Source organism: Drosophila santomea, chromosome 2L (genome assembly GCF_016746245.2).
Source record: "Drosophila santomea strain STO CAGO 1482 chromosome 2L, Prin_Dsan_1.1, whole genome shotgun sequence".
Lineage (NCBI taxonomy): Eukaryota > Metazoa > Arthropoda > Insecta > Diptera > Drosophilidae > Drosophila > Drosophila santomea.
The window spans coordinates 18,694,208-18,711,269 of NC_053016.2; the positions used below are offsets into that span (position 1 = coordinate 18,694,208).

The 17,062-nt window shown below is 40.2% G+C and overlaps 1 protein-coding gene and 1 long non-coding RNA gene across 9 annotated transcripts in view; one reads left to right on the forward strand and one right to left on the reverse strand.

The window, feature by feature from the left end:
* LOC120443778 (myocyte-specific enhancer factor 2) overlaps positions 1 to 17,062 on the reverse strand; it is a 45,322-nt gene that overhangs the window by 26,096 nt on the left and 2,164 nt on the right. For all 8 annotated transcript variants that reach the window (XM_039623107.2, XM_039623102.2, XM_039623103.2 and 5 more), the window contains exon 2: positions 719 to 934. The gene's annotated coding sequence lies outside the window, so the exon portion shown is untranslated. The remainder of the gene's footprint in view (positions 1 to 718; positions 935 to 17,062) is intronic.
* Positions 13,493 to 14,495, forward strand: LOC120443780. Its single transcript, XR_005615598.1, has 3 exons — positions 13,493 to 13,557; positions 13,617 to 13,671; positions 13,728 to 14,495. It is a non-coding gene; the product is annotated as an uncharacterized LOC120443780 (long non-coding RNA).

Here is a 17,062-nt window from a genome sequence, read left to right on the forward strand (position 1 = left end):
AACTTGATGATCCCCTGAATATATAATGCTATATTAACGAAGGAGAGAGCGGGACTGGGTGCCATTCAATGACGTTCGATATGATGCCAGAGGGAAAATTCTGACACACAGGGGAAGCTCTGCAGATACTTAATTAGCTGCAAATGCTGTTGCTTCTTAGAGCTCGGCAATTCAAAACCATCAATATCTGCACGGAGCTTTGTAACACAATGCTTTTGTTTCCTCTTCAATTTCCCTGCCCCGCGTTTCCATGGAAAAGGAAAGGAAACAGTCTTGGCAAAAATATTTTACGTTAATTTTAAGTATTGGATACTTGGCTGTGTGTGCGAGTTACAGTGTGTCTGTGTCTGTGCACATCTCGCATACGCAGCTGTTGTTGTAGGTCTGGTCCGATCTGGTATTCGTAGTCGCAGACTGCCCAGGAATCCGGTCGAGAGCCAAGAGCTTGTCCAAAATGGATAGAGCTCTGTATACGCACTGTACGTACGCCAAATGAACCTGTGATTCGTAATACAATCAAAATTCCCTAGAAATACTGTATACATCTACACTTTCTTAAAAAAATAATAAAACCAAAATAAAATTAATGGTAACTGTATACCGTTTGCATATAAAGTTTTAGTTATAATCGTATACCTAATTGTTAATAATGCACTTAACACAGTGATAGTTGAGAGAATTACCATATAATCTGGTAATTTTATAGGATAGGACTTACTTTATAAGGAAGCCAACTGTCCCTGCAGTGATTCCCTCCGAAAAGATGATCTATGGCCACTGTTCAATGAGCATCCCGTGAATGCTCGAAAATAGTCATAGAAAACTCGCGTGGATCACTTATATTACGCATTTGTACATTGGTTTATTGTATGTAGTTAATGGGAATTGACATTGACGTTGACACTGCTGCTTCCACCTGAGTTTTGTTGTATAACTGTAAGTAAAATGAGGATATATGTATATTAGCCATTGCACAATTCCTTTTCTATCGTTTTTAGAAGAAATGTGCGCAAACGTGAGTCCCCCGCAGTGGGGAGCCTACACGAAATGCAACAGGTCGGGGGCTTTGAGAGGTTGAATGGGGTGACATTTGGAATGGCGATTGGGATGGCATTTGGGGTGGCAAATAGTCAGTTGCAGGATTCTCTTGTGTTGAGGGAAATGCGCGCGTGCTGTGCTCAACAATCGCCCACACAGAGACGGAGTATCTCTGGGGCAGTATCTGTATCTGAATCCGTATTTGTATCTGTGGCCCGCTTTGCTGTGGTTGTGAGTGTCAGAGTGCGTGGGTGGCTAATGAAATGCTTCAGCGACAACGGCAACAGCCACAGCCACATTCACATCCCCAGCAGCAGACAATCGGAGGCAGCACCTCCATGTTCACATACCCCATCCACCCAGGTTGCCATAGACTTGATCAGTGTTCTGTATATCATGGGTTGCCGAGAGAAGCGTGTGCTTGTGGCGCTCCCTTTGTTGCGTTGCCATGGCATTTCCAGTGAAATGGCTACCTATGAGTGCCCCAGCCTGCCACCTCCTGTGGCTACTTTATAAAAATGAAAACTTCAAAAAACACCAACGCACGCTGTTAAGTTCTCGGTGCTTTAAAGCCGAATTAAGAGAGCATTCGTTTGTAAAGTAAACGTTGGGAGATTTTTAAAAACTAGACAACTTTTAATAAGGTCTGCAATTTAAGATTCAATTCTTCTGGTATAGGGTATAGACAAGTCGTTATCACGCATACACAAAAAAAAGTAAACATCAAACAGATTCAGCTGGCGGTTGTCTCCCATAAATTTTCCCCTTAATATTTTTCCACATTTCCCACCTTGTTTTATTCTTTTTGCTACCCATCTTCCCAATTTTTTCTATCGATGGCATATACATATCTTCTATACCTTTAACATTCCCTAACGCCCACAACACCATGATTGCACATATATGTATTCTTACTTATGTATATAAGTATACTTCAAGATCTTCAAGCTCGCTGTTTCTGTGTCAAAAAGTCAAATTGTGCTTTATAATTATTTTTGAGTACAAAAAATATTTATTTCTTCACAAAAACTTATTGTTTTGAAATCGTATTTAGTTTTGAGCTGGTTTTGTTCAGTTGAAATTCCCAATTGTCACGGTTTTCTTTTTGTATTTATCGTAATTTTTCGTGCCGTTTTCAGTTTTTCAAATTCTGAGCATTTGCAAGCGTTGGCTGCCGGCCAAAGTCTACAAAAATTGGCGTAAATAAACAACTATTAGCAATTTAGGAATAACATAAAATAAAACCAAACATAAACGCATAATTATTAAATTAATAAATAATTAATACTTCAATCAAAAAAGGAAACTATTATAAATATATTTTTGAAGCACAATTTATTAACACCATTCTCCCTTGCTGAAGCCCTTTTCAAACAAATTTTTTGAAGAAATAGATGTTTGGTCTAGAATATAAAGCCTCTTGAAATACTTGGATAAATACTACTTATAAGTCTTAGGGAATTCAGAAACGATAGTAACTAAAGAATAGCAAAATAATTTGCACAAGGCAAAATGGAGTAGCGGGAAAACTCGAAAACGGGGAACAGCAAATATTTTTAGACATAGAAACATATAGTGCAAAAGTGGCAGGACCGGGTAATGCAGAGTATGGAAATTGGAGGAAACCAACGCACTAGATGGCATATTAAATTTCGCGGCGGAAACGGAAATGGCTGAAGAGCTCTCCTCTCACCCTCTGAAGTGATTGACAGCATATGCCCGCAGTCAACCTCAAATCCGACCTCATCTTAAGTTCTTTTTCTTTGTTTTGCTAGTCACCAGCCTAGCCCAGCGCAGAGGTATTAGTTGATAAGCTTTTCATGCTAAGCTGCTTTCGGGGAAAGTCTCTGGGGGTTTCCATGCTCCACTTTTAACTGTTAAAAATGTTTACTTTTTGCTTACATTTTCAGAACGCACTGTTTACGCCATCTGGTGGGCATTTGGTTAAGATGTGGCCGATCGTGAGAATGTCTCCATCTTTCGGGCTGAGTATTACAGAACGACCTCTGGCGGCGAACTGGCACATCACTTGTTGGCAACATGTTGCTGGCTTCACTCAACATTTTGAATTCTCCCGATTCTTTATTTATTACTCTTTTTCTTTCTTCGCAAACAGATGTTTCCCCTTTATTTTGGGAAATTTCACGACTTATGACAGCAGAATTGCACTTTACTGGATGAAATGAAACTTAATTGGCACCGCTTTACTCACGTCCGATGATCGATTGCGTTTCGATTGTCCACGAATGGAAACGATAATACGATGTGACACGGACACTGGCGAGACGAGCCGATTGATTCGGATTGAGGATTGGAAATGAAAATATTGTACAAGAATCTATATGTGCGAGGAGGTATAGACGTGTGTATATTTCCTACACTTCACTTTACTGGCGCAGAAAATCGCATATACACCGAGAATGTATAATTATAAATAAATGTTCTATAAAAAACGCTTTTTGTTTCTTCTGCTGCTTTTCCGTTTCGTTTTGCTCGGATCCGTTTTGTTCTGTTCTGTACGGTTCAGTTCGGTTCATATTATATTTGTTTGTTTGCGTTTGAGCCATTTTAAAATTAGAGGTAACCCGAAATAAGGTAATAATGCCGCCAACAAGGCGCAGACATCATCTTTTGACTGGCCTCAAAGCCCCATCCTCTGGGGAATCCCCGACCTCTTCAAATCCCCAGCAGAATCTCTTTTTGATGAGCTTTCGAGCTAAGCGTCGCCAAAGCGCTCTCCAAGCGTTTTAATGGCGTTTTCATGGAAGTGATTGAGTACTGCGGGTGTGTGCTTTCCTTTGTGGGAGTATGTGTACAAAGGATTTTTCCGCTGATTGTGGTGGCTCTTCAAGGATGCCAAATTGGGCAGGAGGCTTTGCTGCACGGAGAATTTTGTTTGCCTTTTTCTGTTTTGCCAAGAAGAAGCTAATCAGATTATGGCCAAATCGTATTAAACGGCCAATTATGTATTCAACAAGCGAGCAAAGCGTTTAAACAGAAAGTACAATAGAGTACGAACCATTCCCTGATATCACACAGTGAACGTACGTAACTCGGTTAATATAACACGTAAAGTAAAACGATATACAGTAGATGCGTTAAAAAGTATGTAACAGGTAGAAGAACGCGATTTCGACCACATCAAATAGTATGTCGAGTCGATCTGGTATCTCCCTCTGTCCGTATGACTCTCCTTGATGCTATTATTTATCTTTACATTTTCCATCGATATGACTAAATCATTTTGCCCACTCAAACGCCCGGAAACCAAAACTAGCTGTCACTCCAAAAATTTACAAAAATATTTGACTTTTTTCTTCTTGATATTTCTATCGATGTTTCAAAGACATTTGCAATTGATCTCTCGCACTCCCACTGTTTGTATTTGTAAATGCATAAAGCCAAATCATTTTGCTAACACTTATTTTAAATTATTTTATTGCCATTAGTTAACTTGCTATAGTTATTTTTCGTTTATGGATTTTAACTAAGTTATCGACAACCCGATATTTACAGAACAAGGCAAAATGGCGCGCGCGTTTGACTGCTCGAGCGGATTGCTTATAAAGCTCTTAACTCTTCATTCCGACTGATCGGAAATAAATCGAAAAGCCACACACACGACGACGCACAGTCGCACACTGAGAAATATATTTTAGAATTGTATTATTTTTGGGCTTGGTTCGCATTCGTTTTTGATTTGCTTTGTTATTGTACACGTATTTTGGTCGCCTCCGACTTCTGTTCAGTGTTCTTTCGTGCTGTGTTGTTGCTTTGACCGGCGATCTCCTTCAACTAAAAGAAAGGAAACTCTGAGCATCTGTTTTCGTGGGGCCGCCTGTGCGGCGTGGCTGCTGCATTGGAATTGGAAGTGCGATGATGATGATTCTTAAATAAATGTTCACTTATTTATATAACCACGGCCAGGGGCCAAGGGGCAGCACTTCCCACACACTCACGCACGCACATACCGTATACTTCAGGGCCCGCAAAAATATTGACTGGGTATTATACACATATATAGTATCCTCCGCGGATCCCTAACTGGTTGCGTTTAGTTTTTCTGGGGGTGGCTAGGCTAATTTTCCCACTCGATGGACGGCCGCAGAGTATCAGTTAAAATTAGCACTGAAAACATCAATATTTTTACATTTCCCGATGTGCATGATTTCCATGGAATTCCACAAAACATGGAGTTATTTTTAAAACAGCAGAAGGCAGCAAGTGAAATGTGTTGGCAGAATCCGCAAATAACGAATGCCAAACGTACGATTTACGTTTTGACTGTCGTACTATTATTAGTCCGAAAGGCCTCCTCATAAAATCTTACAATTGTAAACTGCACGCAGGAATTCTCCTTCCAGTTGCGAATTCCTACGCTTATGTAACACACTTTTGTCACGTGGCCAATAACCATGTGAACCAAAGTTATGCAGTCAATGGAAGTGCGCCCTTAAATATGCAATGAGTTTTGGCCCTTTTGAAAAGGCCGAAGTTAAATAATATACTGCAAAAGTTAAAGAATTAAAGGAAAACTCAATGAGTTTCGCGCTGCAGAAACCGCGAGGTAGCGGTGAGAAAAAGCAATTTAATCGCGGGTTACTGTGGCCAATGAAGCGAAACCTTGTCGCACTTACATCCACACCAATACCTAAACAGGGAAAACTCACACAGATACTCACTCACCTGCGTTTACGGCTATGGAAAAACGTATATGAGCGTAAAATTTGATTGAAAGTGATGAATTAATGAGGCGTTAAATGATTAAATACGGAGAGAATGTTCGCTTTGCGCCCTATTGAACTGGAAGCTTGCGACAGCATTAACAATATCGAGCCCAAAGGGTTAGGCCCTGCCCCTTAACCCTCAACTCCACCCATTTGTCGTAATAAATTCAGTGAAGTAAGCAGAAGTACCAAAGGCACAGCATCCTTTTCCAAGCGAATTGAGGCCGCCGATTCAATGGAAATGGTTACAAATTTCATATCTGCATAACAACAAACATTTTTAATTACAGAAATTTTAAATTAACTGTACATTTTTGTAACCACTGCTGTTTAAAAATTTTATAAACCAACGTTGAACGATGATTTCAACATAGCATATAAATTTACTCGAAATTTACCACGTATTACGTTATTAAAGAATCATGAATTAGAAAAATATTGGTTAAATTTAAGTGTTTGTAATCTTAAAAAAATAGAGTTTTGGCATGTGGAGATAATCCCTTCTAAATTACACGTAAATGCAGGCTAACTTCGAAATGTAAATACATAATTTAATGTGTTTTGGTAATTCACGTATAATTTACATATTTGCATAATATGCCTTCTGATACCTCTTTCCAGCCCAACATCGTTATTGATGGGCCTTTCAGAAACACATACACTCACAATTCCACCTCCGCTTTTCCACATTTTCCGCGCACGAGAGTCGCATTAAAAACCAATAACTCACATTGGCTGTCAGAACCGCACAGTAAATGTGAAAATGAAACATATTTACATACAAATACAATGAGCTACATATATGTAGATATATCTGATAGGTAACCCGATTCTATGCTGAAGTAACATCAGGTGCTTGGCACCCTTCGAATTTGCCCATTTATGAAGATGGAAGATTGAAAATTGAAGCGCGAAAATCGCACTGCACAGCAGAAGCAACAAAAAAATTAGCAATTTATTTTTATGGCTAAAACAAGTATAACATTTGTGTGTTTTGGTTAGATAAACCAATTTATTTGCCGTTTCCAGGGCATCAAATATTCAAACTGCGTGCGGCGTCAATCAATTGGCGGAAAAAAGGGGAAATAGGGGAAGGGTTGGAGAATTTCCGCTGCGACAGTCAGACAAGAGCGAAAAGAATAACTCTGAATGCAAATGCAGTGTTCAGTTGTTGGTAGTGCTGGTAATATAGTCATAGACCATGGCCAAAACGTCGTGACTCGACGGCAGAACTTCACTTTCGCTGTGGCCAGTTTTTCCCATTCAAATGCAAACAAGTTACAACGGTCAGGGGCGCAGGGGGTTGGTACGTTACGCCATTTGACGCATACAAAATGTCCTTGAAACGAGCTGCCCGTAGTGCCCAGGTGAATGTGAATATGAGTGGGTTTGGACATGGGATTGGGGTTGGGATTGGGACTGTGATGGAGGGATATAGCGTAGTAATCCCTGGCCCTGACAGGTGGCACAATCTGACTTTGAGCTTGCTGTTGTGCTTTGCATTCTCGATTTGCGGCGGCCGTTTCAAATTGATAAATAAAGTTGGAAGGTAGTCAAAAAGGTGCAGGAACTCACCGAAGTGGAAATGTTCTAAAAAGACTTTCCACAAAAATAAACAGAGCCTGCATTAACATAAGGAAATCTCAACTATATATAACGGGTGTTTTTTTTAGAGGTATAGAACTTTAAGTTGGCATTACTGTTCAAGATGGCGACCGATTTAACAGCTGTCAAGTGATTTATTCTCAGTTTGGTTTGGCAATTCGTCATGCGTGCTTACAAAATCCAACTCGTGCAAGAATTGAAACCAAACGATCATCAAGCAAGGCGTAGATTCGTCGAATGGGCCCAAAACGAGATTGCTGTTGTTCCCGATTTTTCATAAGCCTCCAAGATCTTGTGATTTAACACCGCTAGACTACTTTTTGTGGGGCTATGTAAAGTCATTGGTCTATGCGGATAAGCCACAAACGCTAAACCATTTGGAAGACAACATTCGCCGTGTTATTGCCGATATACGGCCAAATATTGGAAAAAGTCATTGCAAATTGGACGTCCAGATTGGACTACATCCGAGCCAGCCGTGGCGGTCATATGCCAGAAATCATATTTAAAATGTAATGCCACAAGATTATCTTTCATGTCAATAAAATTCATGTCAATCGAATAATCCATCGTTGTTTTATTGCAATTTAAAGTTCTATACCTCTAAAAAAAACACCCTATAGTAGCTTTCTTAGTTTTTCTGGTTTTTCTATCGCCATACACAAAATGTTAGCTGTGGACTTTAAATTCTTAATTCCCCTCACGAAATGTTATCCATTAAAACTACTCGATTGGAGGGTGAGGGAACTTTAAGAAGGCTCTACCCCCTGGTAAATGCCGTCAAATGCAGGCGGAATGCGCTTTGCATTCGTAATGAGCTTTGACTTTTGGCTTCAGTTGCATTTTCGAGCTTCACTTGCAGTTCGCAGGGAAAATGTCGCAGGAAATGGGATTTGCGGTTGTCTTGCGGCTTTCCCTTTGTTGCCATTGCGGTTTGCGGCTTTGTTGAATCAAGTGTTATGATAGGTATCCTCGCTATTTGCCTGCCAACGATGCCTGCAGCCATTAAGCTCAAGAATACCCAAAAGTGAGCGCCATAAAGTAGGCAACACTTTCACGGCTGCTCTTTGAAAACCCCACCAAAAGTGGAAAATAGAAAAAACCGTTTATAGGAGCTGTAGTAAAACTTTCTCTGCTGTTTGTTCTTATTTTAGATGCTAAATATAGACGGAAAGTTTAAAGTTGAACCGCTTCCCCCGCCACCGTCATGAATTCCCACAACTGACGTCAGACGTTCGGCTACAAAAAGTGCAATATTTGAATATTCAATTAATTTATGCATTATCCAGACACACACCCATACACCCAAACACACAAACGGAGTGGCAAGTTGAGTGGGTGGTTCGAAAATTCCTTTGCATAGCCGAGAGGCGTCGAGTGCAAAACACAGAGATTTCAGCTCGAGCGCCTGTATGTATGCACTTTTGAGTGAAAGTGTGGGTGTTCTTGATTTAGTTCAGTGTTGGTGGTCCTGAGTCGACTGTATCCGCGAGTGTATGTAAGTATCTGTGTGAGGTAGCCACGCACCGCGACCAGAAGAAGAGAACACGCCCCCAGTTGGCAACCAGTGAGCGAATCGACCCTCGACCAACCCCTTGGTTCAAGTTCAATGCAATCTGCACCCACTGTCGCCGGCGACCTTGAAGATTGAACCACGCGAAGCGGAGGAAGAGAAATCGGTGGAACATGCTAGCAACAATAATGAACACGGTAAACCCCGGCAATTAAAGCCAGCACGTCACAAATTGTTTAATTTGCAGATAATATGCAGGGGATAACATTTAAAACAACCTTTGAAACAATCAAATGATTTCTTTCGGGGTTTTCCCCCTCATGGCGGAATAGCCGATTATGCCAGGGAAATTGGCGGGAAACCGAGAAAACCAAACTAATTCTGTGATACAACAAAAAACGTTTGTCTATGTCTTTTTCTCTCAACCCTCAAAGCTTGCTGTTTAATTAGTTTATGAACTTCCACAACAACAAGTTGTGCAATGCCAGGAAAATCTGAGGAAAATTAGATAAGAACAACCACAAGTGGCGGAAAAGCTGATTCACTTAAGGCGCTGTTCGCTTATAATAAACATTCCGATGAATAGTTTTGCTTACAGTCTGTACGTTTTAAAAGAATATTTTCTTATTCTGATAGTGCATTTAGATCAATTTGATCTATAGAAATTCGCTTAAAAGCATAGTTAATAAGGTAGAATAAATGATTAATATAATAATTTCTAGATACAAACCGATCTTGAAAATTGAATAACGCGTGTTTGCATTCAGCACCTGGCAGATTGTTTTTTTTATCACACGCGTCGTATGCGTAATATTTAGAGTCAATAACCAAGGGTGTAAACAATGGATGAACAACCGAACAAAAACTCATTTAATAAACATAGCTACACACATTTCCAAATGTCAAAAAGAGATGGAGACTCCCCCGACTAAATTCTAAATGCTGTAAATTAGCATTTATTGCCAGTGGGACAACTAGAACGAGCTGAAAAAGTGATACGGGCCACAGGAATATTTCGATAGAATCATCTATACGGCTGGAAAATGCTCCAGTAACGTGCATAGGCAGGCTGCACTGTAACGCAAGCAGAGCGAGCGACAAAAGTGATAAACAAACATGACAAAAAGTCAACAATTCCCGGTTTCAACCGCACACAATCCAATTAGAATAAGCTCGAAGAGCAATCAGCAGAGCGAGTGAGAAACAGCGAGATCCCCAGAGAGAGCGCGAATTTCGCAATAATAATCACAATCACACTGAAAAATATCACAAAGCTATAATAAATAAACAAAATAAATAAAAAAAATAAATAACGAAATGATCTTCATCTAAAAATTTTTCAAGTCTCACACTAAAACTGACATAACTAATCTCATGCGAGTGAATTCCAGATCGATGACCACTGCTGACATTATTCTCAGTGCATTGGAGCTGGCTGCATTATGACATCACACCAGCGATAAGAACGAGAGGAGCGATGGCGGTACGTATATGACATCAGCGTGTGCACGATTTGTTAACAGTTAAACGCCCGATAGCTAAGGGGCGGCAAAGAGGGGGCTGTCGTATTACTGCCGATCACTGATGATCGAGCAAGCACAACTTTCGGCGGCTTTTCAGTTTCACGTGCCGAGCGAAAAGTTGGACAAACAAAATCTTGAGCCCCCATTTCTGCTGCTCATTTTTCGGACATCGCATTAAGCTTTAATTGACGTTTAACGACTCACGCGTGAAATCTCTTGAGAACCGGTTGTCTTCTATTTGTTGTGCTTAGCTATTATTCCCAGTGTCTCATTTTTTATATGTGTATGCACATATATGTACATATGTATTTTTTGTTGTCCAAAAGACCGCAGAAAGAGACAACACCAGTGGCCACAAATCACATGGAATACTTTGTGAACCTGTCGCCTCTAATATTTTCATTATTGATTTATTTGCTTAGCTGCTTTATCATGCCCACCCCTCATATTTTTCGCCTTCCTCCGGCATCGAAAATCTATCCACTCACACATTGCTCTTTCGGGGGCCTTGTGCGTAACCATTTTTCGGTATTTGATTAAGATTTTTATTATATTTCGTCTTATTTGTATTTTTTCCGCCTGCTGTGGCTGCTGCTGCTTCCGAAGACGTGTTGTTTAAAAACTCATTTCTTATATGATTCCGATGTCAGATTAACTGTGTTTACTATATGTTTTTCGTACCTCTCTCGGTCGGCTTCTTCGATTTTTGTTCTTTTATTTGTGCCCAATTGACACCTTAATCACCGGGACACGATGAGCAGAAAATGTCAGAGTCTAAAAGCTGTCAAAGCAAAGAATTCTTCTTATTCCTCTACTCTTTGTGCTACGAGGTATGCGTCATTTAAAATGTTTCAGATAATATGGTATTGGGGGCATCTCAGACACTGTTTACTTTGTACAGTTATTCCAACCATTAGGTTTAATTTGCTTTTAAGTTATAATATCCTTAATTTTTCGTATTAATACTTCTATTGCACACTTCTTGCACATTTTCTAACGAAGCTTTTAGATATCTGTTATCGCTAGGAACTTACTTCATAATGATATTATCAGTTTATTTGAGCTGATAAATACCGTGGAAATCTCCCAGAAAGAACTCAATTTCCGCACTTCAACTATGCAATGTTTGCTTTGTTCAGTGGACTTCACTTGAGAGCTTTTGAGACGAGAGCAGACGATTTTGTTGGGTTGTCAAATAGCTGAAGAACTCCCCAATGACGTCAAGACAACAAGGGACAAAAGCGAGGAGAAGGGAAGAGCTAGAGAGTTAACTACAGATTGGCCCCAATCTCTGAATTCCAAAATAGTTACACTAAAAATAGTTATCTCATGCAAAACCCTGTTATCTCCATTATCTGCCAGACGGATGCCCGTTAGCCAAACCAAAATAATAACTGCGAAAAGAGAATTCTTTCTATTCATTAATAATGGTTAGCCCAATTGAAGCAATTAAATCAAGTCGCTTCTAGTTCGGGTTGCCAACGATTTTTCAGCGAAGACAAGACCGTGACGTGGCAAACCGACCTCCAACACACCCCCCTTTACCAACCCCTTGTCTCCATCTCAAGCTGTCTCTACGACCTCATCGAATTGCTAATGATCCCAAGGTGATACTTCAGCTGCTTCATTGTTATTTATTTATTTATTCTTTTTTCGATTATAAATTCATAACAAAAAAATTGAATGGAGAGAGGGAAAGAACATTTTGGCAAGACCAATATTTATTTATTTAATTTTTCGATAGCCAAACAATCGTGTTCGCAGCGCACTAGAAACTTATTAACTGAAAAGCTTGAGTACGAAGATGAGTTGTAGTTTTTGTGATTTGATCAAGTGCCACCAGTTCCTTTAAAGGTCTCGAGAAATTCCAGACACAAATGTTTTCGCTTTTTACGCATCAGCACAAATTAAGTCACTTTATTGCTCATTTACATTCGCTTAAACTTTGCCTGATTAAAAAGTTTGCCTTTGTTTTTGAAGCAATTGAATTGACTGCCTGTGGCCAAACTTTGCGTCACATTAGCTTTAAAGATGGTTTGATCACTGAAAAATGCGGGGAATCTTTTCCTAACCAAATTGTTTTTGCTTAAAGAAAGTGCTGTGATTGAAACAGATGAATTGCCTACTTGGCAACTTGCACACTTTAAACACGTGTTTAAACTTGGTCAAATATCAACACAAAAATCTCTATAACCATTGAAAGTGTGTGTACATTTGTTTAAGACTCAACACGCAACTGTAAATTGTCAATGAGCCAGCCTTTTTTGACTTGGCTATAAACCTATCAAGGACATTAAATTTTTTTTTATAAAATCGGTTCTGCGTGCACCTCGTGGAATACTAATACGAAAGAACAAACTGTTACGAAGGATACCAGTTGAAGGACTGTAGTTCATTGTTAGTGTCATCATAGGTGATTTTCCCCAAAATACCTCCCCCAAAAAAAGAAACCCATCTGGTGGACTCCCAAGAATTTATGGATGACCTATAATTTGGATAATTCATTAGCGCACAGACTACATCGCTTTCTTCTTTTGGCTATGGTCACTTCGAATCGGATTGTGTGTCTGAGCATTGTTTGGTCTCTAATTGTCCCACTATATTTATCCGGTCTAAAATTAGAGTTATAATTGTCTATTTGAAGGTTGACCAGTTGGTGGTCAAGAGTGGCATTTTATCCACACTCAACACATAAGCGCATTAATTTCCAAGCAATTTTGTGGTTCATCCTGCACCATTAGTTAAAGTAGGCCCTGGCTAATGTCTAAGCTCTGACCATTTCCCGTTGCCCAGATTCTAATGATCGCCCGCTGAGAATGAGACAAAACTGTACCCTGCACACCATATGGATAGACACACTGAATGTGCGGAGTGTATTTAAGCGGCTTAATGAACCATTTGGAAACTTTCACAGTCATCAAACATTATGATGTTGTCGATTTTTGGCACTCCACGCCACAAGTGGAACAAATCAAGTATTTTTTTTTCGCCTTTTGGACCTTTTCTTTTTTGGCTATTTTCAAGTACCATATTTTGAGTCTTTGAAATCGAGAATGCCCTGACTTTAAATATAAAACATGTTTCTCAATTTTGCTATTTTAAAATATATTTTAAATTGAATGGACTTCATTAGAAAGAGCCTTTTAATATTGTAAATTTTAATATTAATATATAGATCTTACTATGACTTAATCTTTTGAAAATCTATAGAATGCCAGTGGCGCCAGAGGAGGACTTATGTTCTGACACCCATTTCCCAAGACAGGTACAGTAACATATTATATTATATATTTTAGCTAACTGCTGGTCAATTTATAATAGCAACATGTAATACCCTACTCCCACTTGAGCCAAAAAAACCCGTTCAACTAGCTTGGCTCAAGTGATCAATGCCATCAAAAGACAATTACCAGCGCTAGCCAAAAACAATTTCCGCCCCCTCAACCCACAATCTGAAACGAAACTGCAATGCCCAGCGATGATGATAATGATCTGGCAAAAAGAACAAGCAGAAGCAAAGAGGCAAAAAGCCAGACAAGTCAAACACGGCCAAAGATCGGCAATCAAGTGGCCACTTCCAACCGTCCATCCATCCATCCAGCAGTGTGTGTGCCAATCCCACCACAATAAACTTCTGCAGTGGAAAACGAAACCAAAATCGAATCGCAAAGCGGCAGGGCGAAAGCTTGAACACGAGCACCTGGCCTAAAAATAGCAACCGCTCATTAGAAATGGCTATAAATAGATGGCGGCATTAAAGCGCGCCAACCTGTGGCACAGTGGAGTGTCGATTTAGCGGAGACCGGAGTAAATGGCGGCGGTGAAGAGGTTGAAGTGCGACACATGACGTATACGCACCGTGGTCCAATCTTCTGCTGCAATCTGGTTATCTCGCGAATCGCAATCCAGCTACTGCACTAGTTACGAGCTATACGTGACGAGTTTGGGGCACAGGAAAACAGGTATTCTTCATTTGGGGGCTTAAGGAATTCCAAGGGGGGATCCCTACTGGCATATCATGTCCGCACGTAATTGAAGTTGATGTAGTCTAAGATACGTTTTTTGAATCATAAAGACAGTAAATATTTACTGCTAGTGAAAAAGAATACTGAAAAAAAACCTACTGTAATACTGATACATTTTTTAAAAGCTTCATGCCCAGATACATACTACACATTGCCACATTACTCCAAAGCAACTGCATTATTTACCTCCATCCGTAAGAACTACACTTCGAGCTAATTATCTTCGAGTTCCAAGGAATATTCCTAGCATTTAACAGGTCCAACTGGCCCAAATGATTTTAATGGGACAAGTTTATAGGCGCATTTAATAAGCTCGTGACGAAACAGAAACAAAGATCTGTTTCTGATGCAGTCCCCTGACAACTTTTGGCGAGCATAATTTTAAACAATTTAGTTAACTTCCACCAGCATTTCATGCTGTTTGCCTAAAGCAAATACACGTTGGGCAAGGTTGAAGGTGGGTCCTCCAGGAGCTGGGAAAACCCAGGATCAGGGACACGCGCAATGCGAGGACTCGGGCAAGGTAAACGATGTAAATTAAACAGCAGGAGCAACAACAACTGAGAGGCCAACGGTGGGCGTTGACCAAGGGTGGGTTCTCGGTGCGAGGGGTGAGGCTCTTAAACAGGCAAAATACACATTTAAAACACCCAATAGAAACTTATTATATCCAACGTTCGGCGCATTATATATACATGTTATATCATACTTTTATAAGTATATGTAATATATGTAATGAAAATGCATTCGTATATGCAATGGAAAATACATTTTCAATTAATGCTCTTTAAAATAATGTTAAGAGCCAAAAGGACTATTTTTCCTAGTGCATACAAATGGGAAGCAGAGGGCCAACAACAAGCACAATAACGAATAACAAGTCAAAGGCATGCGAAACAGCAAAAAGCAGGAGAAACCCAATAACATAAAAGCAAAAGAATTTTTGCCAAAGGATGATGGCCAACCTGCAAAAGAGGTGGCAAGGGAAGGGCGAACAAGTAGAAAAACCCGCTTACAGCAGCGAAGAAAAAACGGCGATGCCAAGCCAACCAACGACCTTGATAAGTTTTACACAATGAGAGCAGGAGAAAGAGAGCGAGACCCCAGCAAAAGGAGCCTCCTCTCTCCCGCTGTGGAAAAAAGGGCGGCAGGGAGAGAGGCCACCGCAATCGATGCCCCAAAAGTGGTGAGTTTAGCCACGCGCGAGAGCGGTATCTCCCTTGCTCGCTCATCAACAAGTGGCTCAGCTGTGAGTGGGCTTGTCAGAAGTGGTGAGGGGCGATGGGTGGCGGAGGGTGTTAGGTAGCTCCTTACTCAATTCGTTTTTTTGTGTCTGTGTGTCATAGAGCTGGCGCTCTCTTTCTCTTTCCATCTCTTTGATAAACAGCCAGTGGTGAGTTTGTTTTCCTCTTTACGAGCTGATTATCATATTCTGCTTTTTATTATTGAATTTCTCGAAAATTGCTCGACTGTGTGTGTGTGACGCATGTGTAAAGTGCGGCGCACAAATTGATAGAACTGCCTCCCCCTTTTGCAACCTTTTACCAACCTCCCCCGTTATAAAAAACAAATTCCGCCAGTTAGTCTGTGAAGTATTTTTGTTTTCCTCTCTCTCTCTTTTTCTCGCAGTCAGCTGCCAAATCAGCTGTCTGATTTGAGGCAAATTCATTTGGTATTATTTAACAATCTTTGTCACAAACGGAGAATAGAAAGCGGGAGATTGAAAAACTTGTAAACGGAAAATTTTGACCTGCTCTATGGTAAGTGGCAAACCACTGGACACGCCACAAGCAAAAAATAAAAAGGAAAATGCAGAACAGCATGAGCAAGTTGAACAACAACAACTGGCTCCATTGTAGTAGTTATGTACCTGCAACGTGCCTGAAATTTCAAAAATGCAATATCAAAACCAACGCGGAACCAGAAAAAAGCGCGTTTGGGATGCACGAAGTAGGCAATACCCTCTAATTTGTGAATGTCTAATATAATTGCTTGAACTATATTACTACAAATTACCACTTTCATTAGGAAATGATTATTGTTTTTGCACCGCAATGTTATATTTTAGCTTCCTTTAAGACGGGTTTTAGACTTCTTTCACTTTAACTTTTTACTTTTTTAGACTATAAAATGGTTGAATTCGGATAATATGATGTGGGATGTTGGTTCAGGTAAACATACCTAGTAAAAACACCTGATAGGAGGTTGATAGATGATGATGATTTTATGCTTTGCAACCGTAAGACCTTTTGCTATAGAGTATCCTAAGCGCCGTGCTGCACTTGCAACAGCCAAACGAAACGAAACCGGACTCAACTGGACGCCCGCCCCTCGCACACACACCCGTTAAGTGCTCACAAACACTATTGCCATTACATACATACACACACTATATCTATATAGACGACGCCTAGTTGAGCATTTTGAACGACAACTACAGCGGACAAGCCATAATTAATCAGGCCTGGACGGCGATATTTTACAAAAGCGAAACAAAAATTCCTCAACGACTTGCAAGACTGAGTTTCTGCAGATCCTTAACTCAAAAATTTGCTCACATTGTTGCCAGTTTTTCAATTTACCCTTATCAACTGGCCAATAACACGTGCATTTCCCTTGCAATTTCTGCGT